The sequence below is a fragment of the Bufo bufo genome, chromosome 2 (genome assembly GCF_905171765.1).
Source record: "Bufo bufo chromosome 2, aBufBuf1.1, whole genome shotgun sequence".
In the NCBI taxonomy this organism is placed as follows: Eukaryota; Metazoa; Chordata; class Amphibia; order Anura; family Bufonidae; genus Bufo; species Bufo bufo.
Genome location: NC_053390.1, coordinates 552970823 through 552983937, shown reverse-complemented (window position 1 = coordinate 552983937; position 13115 = coordinate 552970823). Strand labels below are relative to the sequence as shown.

The window sequence follows — 13115 nt, the reverse complement described above, 5'->3', positions numbered from 1 at the left end:
TTATTACCGATATGGCAATGTTTAACAAGAGACAGTCTGCTCTTTACATGTGGAATAGGACAGAATACATTATGTTAGGCATCAGTGCACTTGCAAAACAGCTTGGGGTCAATTTTTACACAGCTGACGGCAGATTTTTTTTTTTTTAACATTACATTAAAAAATTATGTTGCCTGAAACACTGCCATTAATTTGTATTACTAGTCAACATTTTTACAGCTTCTGTCAATGAAGTTGGATTTGATGTTTATAGATTTCTACTGCTACTGCATGGAGTCAGAAGCTTTTATTTCCAGCAACATATTCCCAAAATGTTACAACTACAGTACATAATTTGCACACCTAAATTATTCTACAAGTCCTTCTCCTGGCTAATGGCCTGTATCTTTGACTGTTGTGAATACAATCTCGCTACTGTGTTAATAGAAGGTCATTTGCATTATTTCAGAACAGTGCTCAGAATGTAAAGCTGTACAAATCAGCAAAGAAACTGTTGCAGATGGAAGGCAACATGCGTACAAAGATTATCTAGGACAACATAAGAAAATAATTATTTTATAACTTTATATCAGCCATTTTGGAACCAAAACATGATATATTATAGACCTACATCTCACATTTCATTCCATTAGTTGACACAGGGGAATGCTATAAAATATAACCAGTAAAAAAAAAAAAGAGTTTTTCATCTGTGAAATCAAACAATTACCAGAAAAGAGCATTTTAAATCTGCAATTATAAGTCCATTACAGTATGACAGTACTCACAGGATTAATGTCCTCTCTGCTGAAAATACAGAGATTGCTTTATCCTTTTACATTCTAATCTTTAGTTACCACTGATGGACATTCATATACAAACATAATAAAATGTAACCTTTCCCAGTATATTCCTTTATAAATTTCTCATGTTACATGTGTGATCAAGTTTCATTGGTTTATGGCCCATGATTCTACCTATCAAATGTAAAAACTGCATTTAAAGTGCAGCACATCAGTTTTGTTTTCGTTTCTACACCTTTACAGTTTGATTTATGACTACACTTCTTAGATTTTAAGATTTTTACAACCTCTCACAAAACATTTCATTACTACTGTCTGACTTTCCAGGTTTTATTGAAATATGCTCAGTGTAGCTAAATTCAACCATGAAAGAACAATTACAACTCTAAGAAATAAATATAGGGGCACATTTATTAGGACTGGCGATTTAGACGCTGGTCTTAATAAAGCCCTGCATTGGCGGTGGTTCCGCCAGAGTTATGAAGAAGTGCCGGCCTTTTTATAACTTCGTTGAATCCACAGCCCCCTCCTTGCGGTCTTACATTTAGACCATTTTCTACGTCTAAACCAGGCATAGAAAATGGCAAATGAGACAGGCCTGCTGGCTGTCCCCTTCCGACACCACGTCCACTTTTATAGACCTGCCGTGAGCGGGGAAAAGTCGCAGATTGTGGTGCAAAGAACCTTTGTGCTGCAATCTGTGCCAGAAATACACCTAGTTTAGGTGTATTTCTGTTCAATAAATGTCCCCCATAGTTCCAAGAAATCATGTGAGATCATTCCCTACTTACATGATTGGTAGTGTTGAGTGACCAAATCAGCAATATTCTATAACTTAAAGGAGTTTTCCACCCCAAATATACAAATGTTCGAATATTAGTAAATCAGAAGTCAGAACAGTAGCCAAAGTTTGGTGAATTTTATATAGTTATAGAGATAGATATTTTTTTCTATTCTGTTGAGGAAGCCATTTTTACAAAAGTGAAAAGTTGTCAAACTGGTTGTCACCTTTCAATTGGCTTCTCCAAAAACTGATTACAAATTGATACTTTGTTATTGACAGAAAATATTGACAAATTCACTTGAGTGGGTGCAGCACTGATGTAACCAGGTCCATACACAACACCGTGGATTGAGTTGTGTAGTTCCAATAAAAATCCTGGAGAATGACTTTATAGGATCTGCTGCTAACGTCTAACGTGCTAGATATCACAGGGCAACTTCTGAGGTCATGTGGAGTCTTTGTAATAGTGGGTCAGAAATATTTTAATGGCAAGAGGAAAACTTATGCAATATACAATCTAATGTTAGGGCTGACCGGTGCACATTTGGGTAGTCCACAACTCCACAGGTCTTCTATATCTGGGCACTACAGATGTACTATGTTAGTAAGTCGGCAAGGTAGTGAGCCATTTATAGGCTGAATATGTTCAAGCTAAAGAACACCCTATTCTCATTCCTTGTGCTAAAAATACTATGTCACAGACTAGTCAAAGAGCAAAATGTCATGTAATGTAGACTGTATCTGCCACGAAATGATTTAGCAGTGTACGTGTACTTCTACATAGCAATATTTTATTTTAAATCTGCTTCAGTACATTTTCATTTCCTCGTTATGTTTACTTTTACTTAAAAAGGACCTTTTACCTCTTGATATTTTATATACAGTAAGATGATATAGAAATTATTAACTTTTTTTATTTTATATTTTTATTAGCTTTTTTTTCAATATATTTCCATGTTCAGTACAATGTGTTTGCACTTTGTATTGTAATAATGAACTGTTTACACTGAGCCTGGTGAACTATGCAGCCCACCCACAAAGCACGCTGTTCTATCATACCAAATGAAAAGCAATATTATTGAAGATATTTATAGTGCAATTAATTGACTGGGAGAAATGTCTGTTTCTCAAATCCATTGTATCTTTATTTTTACAGGACCCTCTGTGGAAGCTAGTTGAATGAACAACCTGCAGCAACATTGATACAGCTCCCAAAAAGCCCAGGGAGCATCTATAGATTTCAATGTAATCCAACAGGCCTCTCCATCAGTTACCACCACCCCATCACACTCAGCTCAGAAGGTCCCTATAGGATATGTTAAAAAGGGTTCTCTAAATTATTGTTCGCTAATGTTTTGTACATCCATAGATCCTTAAAGGGTTGTCTCACTTCAGCAAGTGGCATTTATTATGTAGAGAAAGTTAATACAAGCTACTTACTAATGTATTGTGATTGTCCATATTGCCTCCTTTGCTGTCTGGATTCATTTTTTCCATCACATTATACACTGCTCGTTTCCATGGTTACAGACCACCCTCAAATCCATCAGTGGTGGCCGTGCTTGCACACTACAGGAAAAAGCGTCAGCCTCTCTGGTGGCCGGGACCATGGGAGTGCACATAGGCTAGTTCTTTTTCCTATATTGTGCATGCACGGCCACCGATGCTGGTTTGCAGGGTGGTCTGTAACCATGGAAACGAGCAGTGTATAATGTGATGGAAAAATGAATCCAGACAGCGAAGGAAGCAATATGGATAATAACAGTAGATTAGTAAGTTGCTTGTATTAACTTTCTCTACATGATAAATGCCACTTACTGAAGAGAGACAAGCCCTTTAAAAACGTATTATATGCAAATTAAACCAACCAATTTTCTAATAGAACCCAGTACTATGATCTATTTCTTTCTCATTTACTTTATCATGTGGTATTACAACCTAAATGCAAAACAATTTATGAATGGGGACATTTATTAAACCAATGTATTACATGCTGGTCTTAATCTATCACCACAAATATTAAGAGACGCACACCTCTTTACAATTGTGACGCATCCGCGCAGGTCCGCGCACCAAAATGGAAATCTACACTATACCAGTTACCTGGTGTAAAATTTTATAAATGTGCCTGGCCAGCTATAGCCGCAATTGCAGAAGATGCCTAGTGTCTTGTGACATCTCCTTGTTAAAATTCCATAAGTTGAAGCCTATGCTCCCTTGTGTGTAAAATCTAGACAATATGTAACAAGTAAATGAGGAAAGATATGGAAGGCTATAAAGCGTTATAGGAAGGTGTGAACGATGGCCTCCAAGCTGTCTGTTTGTACACCTTTTAAGAGAAGTAATAAAACTTTTTAAAACACAATGGGAAGAATGTATTAAGACTGGTGTTTCCTACCCTAGTCCTATTAACAAATGATGTTGAAATATGATGCACCCAAAATTATCATGAGGTAATAATTCTGGCGTGTTGTCAGGATGTTGGTGTAGATTTCTGGTCTAATGTGCTGCAGTTTTGTAGTGCACATGCTGCTAATGAGTCTACTGGCCATGCCTACACCAGCCTATGCCCCATCTACTTATTTGTAGAAGTTGCAAGCGTGGAGTAAAAGTTTTGGCTCACACTTGCACCAAAAATCTTGACTTTTGTATGCCAGAAAGCTGGTGTACAAAAATAATTTCTTCCCTCCATATTAGTAGGATTTCTGTCTGCATTTAACACGATTAGGCTGTCTAGATGACAATTGAAGTGGCTAGAGATGAGCGAATCGAAGTTGACGAAGTGGAATTCGATTCGCACCGAATCAGAATTTCCTCACGCTTCGTGGTAACGAACGGCATTTTTTCCTAAAATGTCGGCTGCACGTGTTAGGACATGGAACTCTGGGAACGAGGGATCACCCACAATGCCATGCATGCAGCCAATCAGCAGCCAGCCAGCCCTGTGACGTCACAGCCCTATAAATAGCCTCAGCCATCTTGGATTCTGCCATTTTCCAGTGCAATTAGTGCAGGGAGAGACATCAGCAGGCGCTAAGGACAGTGGTAGAAAACACTTTAAAACTTTTATTTTGCTGTATAGAAGTTCAGGGAAAGCATAGGGAGGAATCATTCCACAGCATTGAAGCAGAACAGGGTTCAGTAAGAGAGTTTACAGCCTGGGTAATAGGAACAATCCTATTACACCTTGCTGCACTGACTGGGGATCCAAATTGCCATTATACAGCTCTGTTTGATACAGCCATTAACAGGGTTTATTAGAAGGAAATATTTCTATGTCTTATTTGCCCTTGTGCAGTGCAGTTATTATGTTCTAAAGCCCTTTTTGGCATGTATTAGTGGCAAAAAATATATATTATTTGCCGCTCTGCGGTGCAGTTATATGTTCTACAGCCTTTTGTGGCGTGTTAAAGTGGAAAAAAGTAAGGGCCTATTTGCCATTCAGCTGTGTAGTTATATATTTTAAAGCCCTTTTTGGCGTGCATTAGTGGCACAAAAAAAAGTATTTGCCGTTGTGTGGTGAAGTGAGAAAATTACAGTCCTTTTTGGTGTGTATTAGTGGCAAAAAATATATATATTTGCAGTTTAGCAGTGTAGTAATACGTTCTAAAGCACTTTTTGGCGTGTATTAGTGGCAAAAAAATATATATTATTTGCCGTTCAGCGGTGCAATTATATGCTCTAAAGCACTTTTTGACGTGTATTAGTGGCAAAAAAATATATATTATTTGCCATTCAGCTGTGCAGTTATATGTTCTAAAGCCCTTTTTGGCGTGTATTAGTGGCAAAACAATATATATTATTTGCTGTTCTGCGGTGCAGTTATATGTTCTAAAGCCTTTTGTGGTGTGTATAAGTTTAAAAAAGTAAGGGCCTATTTGCCTTTCAGCGGTGCAGTTATATGTTCTAAAGCCATTTTTGCATGTATTAATGACACAAAAAAAAGTATTTGCAGTTGTGTGGCAAAGTGAGAAAATTACAAACCTTTTTGGTGTGTTTTAGTGGCAAAATAAATCTACAGTTCCATGCAAAAGTATTCACCCCCTTGATTTTTTTTGTATTTTGTTACATTACAGCCTTAAGTTCAATATTTTGTTAATCTGAATTTTATGTGATGGATCAGAACACAATAGTCTAAGTTGGTGAAGTGAAATGAGAAAAATATATAAATAAAACTATTGTTTAGAAAAAGAAAACAAAAAATTAGCATGTGAGTATGTATTCACCCCCTTTGTTCGAAGCTCATAAAAAGCTCTGGTGCAACCAATTACCTTCATAAGTCACATAATTAGTGAAATGATGTCCACCTGTGTGCAATCTAAGTGTTACATGATCTGTCATTACATATACACACCTTTTTTGAAAAGTCCCAGAGGCTGCAACACCTAAGCAAGAGGTATCACTAATCAAACACTGCCATGAAGACGAAGGAACTCTCCAAACAAGTAAGGGACAATGTTGTTGAGAAGTATAAGTCAGGGTTAGGTTATAAAAAAATATCCAAATCTTTGATGATCCCCCGGAGCACCATCAAATCTATCACAACCAAACGGAAATAACATGGCACAACAGTAAACCTGCCAAGAGACGGCCGCCCACCAAAACTCACGGACCGGGCAAGGAGGGCATTAATCAGAGAGGCAGCATAGAGACCTAAGGTAACCCTGGAGGAGCTGCAGAGTTCCACAGCAGAGACTGGAGTATCTGTACATAGGACAACAATAAGCCGTACGCTCCATAGAGTTGGGCTTTATGGCAGAGTGGCTGGAAGAAAGCCATTACTTTCAGCTAAAAACAAAAAGGCACATTGTGAGTTTGCAAAAAGGCATGTGGGAAAACTCCCAAAATGTATGGAGGAAGGGGCTCTGGTCTGATGAGACTAAAATTGAACTTTTTGTCCATCAAAGAAAACGTTATGTCTGGCGCAAACCCATCACATGACCCAAAGAACACAAGTGAAACATGGTGATGGCAGCATCATGCTGTGGGGATGTTTTTCAGCAGCCGGGAGTGGGAAACTGGTCAGAGTTGAGGGAAAGATTGATGGTGCTAAATACAGGCATATTCTTGAGCAAAACCTGTGTGCGTCATTTGAGGATAGTACGGAGATTCACCTTTCAGCAGGACAATGACTTCAAACACACTGCTAAAGCAACATTTGAGTGGTTTAAGGGGAAACATGTAAATGTGTTGGAATGGCCTAGTCAAAGCCCAGATCTCAATCCAATAGAAAATCTGTGGTCAGACTTAAACATTGCTGTTCACAAGCGCAAACCATCCAATTTGAAAGAGCAGGAGCAGTTTTGCAAGGAGGAATGGGCAAAAATCCCAGTGGTAACATGTGGGAAGATCATAGAGACTTATCCAAAGCGACTTAGAGCTGTGATTGCCGCAAAAAGGTGGCTCTACAAAGTATTGACTTTAGGGGGGTGAATAGTTATGCACATTGACTTTTTCAGTTATTTTGTCCTATTTGTTGTTTGCTTCACAACCAAACTTCTTCAAAGTTGTGGGCATGTTCTGTAAATTAAACAATGCAAATCTTCAAACAATCCATGTTAATTCCAGGCACCAAAATATGAAAAAAGTAAAGGTAAGTGAATACTTTTGCAAGGCACTGTATATTATTTGCCATTCAGCGGTGCAGTTATATGTTCTAAAGCCTTTTGTGGCATGTATTAGCGGCAAAAAAATATATATTATTTGGAATTCAGCGGTGCAGTTATATGTTCTAAAGCCATGTTTGGCATGTATTAGTGGCAAAAAAAATTATATTATTTGCCGTTCAGCGATGCAGATATATGTTCTAAAGCCTTTTGTGGCGTGTTAAAGTGGAAAAAAGTAAGGGCCTATTTGCCATCCAGCGGTGCAGTTATATGTAGTAAAGCCCTATTTGGCGTGTATTAGTGGCACAAAAAATAATAATTGCCGTTGTGTGGTGAAGTGAGAAAATTACAGCCCTTTTTGGTGTGTATTAGTGGCAAAAAAATATATATATTTGCCGTTCAGCGGTGCAATTATATGCTCTAAAGCACTTTTTTGTGTGTACAAGTGGAAAAAAAAGGTCTCATTAGCCAATGTGTGGTGAAGTGAGAAAATTACTTTTTTGGGGTGTTTTAATTTCCTTTTTATTTATTTATTTATTTGATCTAACAGTATGTCAGACAGAGAAGTGCCAGGTCCTGCACAGGGGAGAGGCAGAGGCCTAAATGTTTCTGGCACAGGAACAGGTCACAGCAGAGTAAGGGGGTGTGGCAGCAGGAGTCACAGCGAGATGCCTGAGCTCCCGGTGTCATCTAGCGGTCGTGTCTTGACCACCAAGAGTCGGTGGGTTCATCAGACACAACGCTTAGTTGGCATGGCCCGGGAGCAGGCCCTCTGCCCTCACCTGTCCTCAACCTGCCTCTGTCCTTTTCTGTTCTCTCAGCCAAACATACCAGGGGTAGACCACCCGCTTCGCAGGAGCCTACCTGCCTGGAAAGTAGTGGTGCAGGGGTTGACGGAAGCAGCGGCGGTAGCAGTCTGTCAGTATGGAGTGTTGGGGTTAAAATCACCTACTCGGCGGTGTGGCAGTTTTTTGTTAAGCCGGAGGTGAACATGGCCATTTGTAGAATCTGTGGGCATAAGGCGAAGCGTGGCCAGGTTGCCAATGTTGGCACCATGGCCCTGAGTCAATATATGCAGTGTCACTGTAAAGTGGCCTGGGAGAACCGTGGCTCCGATGTAGTGGTCCAGCCTCCTGCAGCAACCGCTACATCACCAAGTGGCACGCACCCGATTTCAGGCAGTCAAGGCTCCACCACCTCAGACGAAGGGAGCTGTCTGTCCTTCTCATCATCTGCTGGTCCTGATGCTCCTGCTTCTCCTCCTACTCCTCGTCAGTCATTCCGTCAGCAATCGATCACCGAAACGATTGCCAAGAGACAACAGTATGCGTGCACTCATTCAACAGCGCAGAAGTTTAATGTGCTCCTGTCCAAGTTGTTGGTGCTGCAGCCCCTACCTTTCCAAATGGTAGACTTTGCACCTTTCAGAGAACTGATGGCTTGTGCTGAGCCGAGGTGGAGAGTCCCAAGTCGTCATTTCTTTGCCAAAAAGGCAGTACCAGCCCTGCACGCGTATGTAGAACAGAAGGTGGGCCAGTCCTTGAACCTGTCTGTCTACCAAAGTGCATGGCAGTGCCAACGTGTGGAGATTTAACTACGGTCAAGGACAATACTTGTCCTTTAAGGCCCACTGGGTGAATGTGGTTCCTGCACAGCCACACCAGCAACTTGGCCAGGTGACGCCGCTTCCACCTCCACGTTCTTACGCCGTTGGTCCTGCGACAATGTCCGCCTCTGCCTCCTCATTCTCCACCGTGTCCTCAGCCTCCACTGAAGGGACAATTCACAGTGCCCCTCCAGCATACCACATGTGTAGGGCATGGCGGTGTCACGCTGTTCTGCACTTCGTTTGCCTGGGTGAACAGAGTTACACAGGGGAGGAACTGCTCTGTGTCCATCAAGAAATCGAATCCTGGCTTTCTCCATGACAATTCAAAATCGGAACCGTGGTGACCAACAACGGGAATAACATGGTGTCTGCGCTGTGTCAAGGAGGGCTGAGCCATGCGCCCTGTATGGCACATGTGTTCAATCTGGTTGTCAAGTGGCTCCTGAAGTTTTCCACCCATCTGTAAGACATCCTAAAAATGGCCAGGAAACTTTGCATGCACTTCAGCCACTCGTATACCGCAAAGCACACCTTCCTTGAGCTGCAGCAGCAGAACGGCATCCCCCAACATAGGCTGATATGCAACGTTTCCACCTGTTGGAATTCCACCCTCCATATGTTGGACCGACTATACAAACAGAGAAAGGCCATAAACTATTTCTTGATGATCCAAGCGGACAGGAGTACTCCCCTGTGTAACTTCGATGTCAGTCAGTGGCAGCTCATGCGTGTTCAGGCCCTTTAAGGAGGCCACCTTATTTGTCAGTCGCCAGGACTACAAGATGAACAACATCATTCCACTGCTTTATGTCCTGGAACAGATGCTGGTATGTCTGGCTGGTCAGGGGACTGGAGATGTGGCGCCTAGATCTCATGGACACATGAGCCCTGTGGGGGCTGAACTGGAGGCGGAGGAGGAGGACATTGGAGCACAAGCAATATGTAGCGAAATGGGTGTTTTTTATACATAGGTGACAGGAGAAGCAGAGCAGGAGCAGCCAGAGGAGCTACAGGGCAATGAGGAAGACGAGGCCAAGGACCCAGACACACCGTGGCAGTATGCAGTGGAGATGGAGGCAGTGAGTCCCTCAGAGTCACTTGCACAAATGGCCCGATGCATGTTCACTTGCTTGCGTAGTGACAGCATTCGGCAGAGGGATAACTTCTGGCTCTCCACCTTGTTGGACCCTCGCTACTGGTCCAAAATGATGGCCTTTTTTACACCCCCTGAGAGGGAGTACAAACTGAACTACTATAGAGACATCCTATGTAGTCAGTTGGCTGCTGCCTATCTGCGCCATCGTCCATCCTCTCGCAGGTCTGACCGGGGGGCCCTCTGCGCTCACGTTCCTCTGCCATTGCTGCAGTGGCAGGGTGGGGGGTTAGGAGCAGTTCCAGTTTCCTCAACAGCAACTTGAGTCTAGAGTCGCTGATGAGCAGCTTTCTTCAACCGCCTAGTGAAGAAACTACTCACCAGCAGCAGCAGCTAGACCTTGAGCAGGACCTGAATCAGTAGGTGGTGGCATACTTGGACAGCACCCTGCCACCCCACATTTAAGATCCGCTGGACTACTGGGCAGCCAAACTGGATTTGTGGCCGCAACTGGCAGCGTTAGCCCTGGAAAAGCTGTCCTGCCCGGTCAGTAGTGTGGCATCTGAGCAGGTGTTTAGTGTGGCGGGGGCCATAGTTAGCCCAAGAAGAACTCCCCTGTCCACCCAAAATGTGGAGAGACTGACCTTTGCAAGATGAATCAGACGTGGATCAGCCAGGATTTCCACCCACCAATGCCTGATGCATCAGGCTAGATCATCCATGGTGCCACACCAACAATTTGACAAAAGAGACCGGTTTATTCTGGATACCTGCCTCAGCTACTATTCTGATGCTGCCACCCGCCTGATGTCACACATCTGATGCCAAGTGCTCCTTCTTTCACCCACCATCTTCAGCTGGTACTGGTATTGCCACCCACCTCCCCACTCTGTCAACGGGTCACTCTGTGGTCTCCTGATGCTGCTGCCACCTCACCCTTTAGGTCTACTGATGCTGCTGCCACCTACACACTGTCATTGTGCCACCCTGTGGCCTCCTCCTAATGCTGCTGTTGCCGCCACCTCCACACTCTGTCATTGTGCCACTCTGTGGCCTCCTGATGCTGCTGCCACCTCCACACTGCCATTGTGCCACCCTGTGGCCTCCTCCTGATGCTGCTGCCACCTCCACACTCTGTCATTGTGCCACTCTGTGGCCTCCCGATGCTGCTGCCACCTCTACACTGTCATTGTGCCACCCTGTGGCCTCCTCCTGATGCTTGTGCTGCCGCCCCTTCCACACTCTGTCATTGTGCCACTCTGTGGTCTTCTGATGCTGCTGCCACCTCCACACTGTCATTGTTCCACTCTGTGGCCTCATCCTGATGCTGCTGCCACCTCCAGAATCTGTCACTCTGGGGTCTCCTCATGCTGCTTCCACCTCACCACTATGTCATGGGGCCACTCTGTGGACTTCTCATGTTGTTCCCACCCTCCCCACTTCATGACTGGGCCACTATTTTGCCTTTCGGCCTGGCTGACATCATCATTTATTTATCTTTTCTTCTGATCTGTCAGAAGGAAAGAAAAAATTAGACGCACAACGGATCCTGTCTATGTAACAGCTGTAAGGCCTGCATGACATGGTCCCTATTTTGCATCAGAATTGGCTTATGATTTGGTAGCCCAAAACAGGAGTGGGTACAAAGCATAGAAGACATGCAAATATTCCATATATCTGGAATCTGGTTTTGGATCCACTCCTGTTTTTTTGGGCTTTAGCATTATTAGCAATACTGATGGATTACTGACCAAATGCTAACCAAGTGAAGGCGGATACTCCACAGACAGGATACGTTTTTTGTTCGGATCAGAAGAAGGGCAAAATAATCGGTGACGTCAACACAAACTTACTGCTGACACCCACTCCACTCTGTCAGGGTGGGGGGGGCTCTACTTGTATAAGCGTTTAATAGAACAGGTTCTGTAGAAATCTATGTGGAATAGGTGAATTGGTGTAAAAGGAGTGCGCTCTTTCACGCTATAGTAGGATCTTGGGCCTGTAAGGCCGAGTTCACACTTGAGTTATTTGGCCCCGTGACTGCCCAAATAAGTGAAGTGTGCAGTGATTCTAAGAGCGACGCCTGTCATCTACATGTCATACGGACTCACAGTATTGTTTCACTACCACAGCAGACTCCCTATGCGTGTTACTGCAAAGTACAGTGTTCTACACCACTATAAAGGCTCTTTGCAGCCAGGAAATAGCTGTTTTTTAACGCGATTCACTACGAAGAAATTTAGATCAAACCATTTCGGAAAATTCGGCGGACCGGCCGAATCAAATTTTTGAGAAATTCGCTCATTTCTAGAAGTGGCGAAAAGTAGTTTTTAGCTACAAATTCTGGAGACTTAGGCCATGATTGGGTAGGAAGTACACTTTTGCCACAGGTGCTTAAAAGGGTTTTCTGAGATTTTTTAACTTATCAGTGGGGATCCGACTCCCGGGACACACCGATCAGTTGTTTGAGAAGGCACAGGCGCTCACAGTAGTGGCATTGCCTTCTCTCAGCTCACCAAGCACAGAACCGTACATTGTACATTGGCTGTTCTTGGTATCGCAGGTCAGCCCTATTCCTTTCAATGGGGCTGAGCTGCACCTAGGTCATATGACCAATGAATGTGATGTCACATGGTATAGGCAAAGCTGCGAGAAGACTGTGGCACTGCTGTTAGTGCTGGTGTGTTCGTAAGACTCTGATCAGCAGGGGGATCTGTGTGTTGGACCCCCTTAGAAAAAACACTTAAAAAGAGGATCTCTTGACTTTTTTTTTTTTTTTCAGCAACTACTTGCAAACCCCTTCTAAACAATTATGGAGCATTTTATGGCTCTTATGACATTATTATGGCAACCTATAGTCATAAGAATAGGTGATCCAAAATTGTTACTACATGGGTTATGTAAAACAGACATGTCAGAAAGGAGAGGTTACTAGTCCTCTTTAAAACAAGTGCCCTACTTCTCTTCCCTCCCCAAGTTATGTTCTCTATGGGTTTCTCATAGATTACACAGACACTGCATCATGACATTCAGCCAATAACAAAGACTCCATGAGCTGATGATGGCTGATGAAGTAGTATCAGCAGTATACGGCCACAGGTGAAGGAAGGAGTCTTGCCGCCTTTAGTACAAGCTATGACTCTTGCATTATTCTCTACTTTCCTCTTTGGATTCTGTTCTAGACTTCTCTCTTCAGAGGAACCACAACATTAGAAATCACCAACTGAAAAAAGAGTTGACC

The 13115-nt window shown here is 43.0% G+C and overlaps 1 protein-coding gene across 4 annotated transcripts in view; it reads right to left on the bottom strand.

Annotated features, from left to right (window-relative positions):
• SLC4A4 (solute carrier family 4 member 4) overlaps positions 1-13115 on the bottom strand; it is a 283730-nt gene that overhangs the window by 126787 nt on the left and 143828 nt on the right. The window lies entirely within an intron of this gene.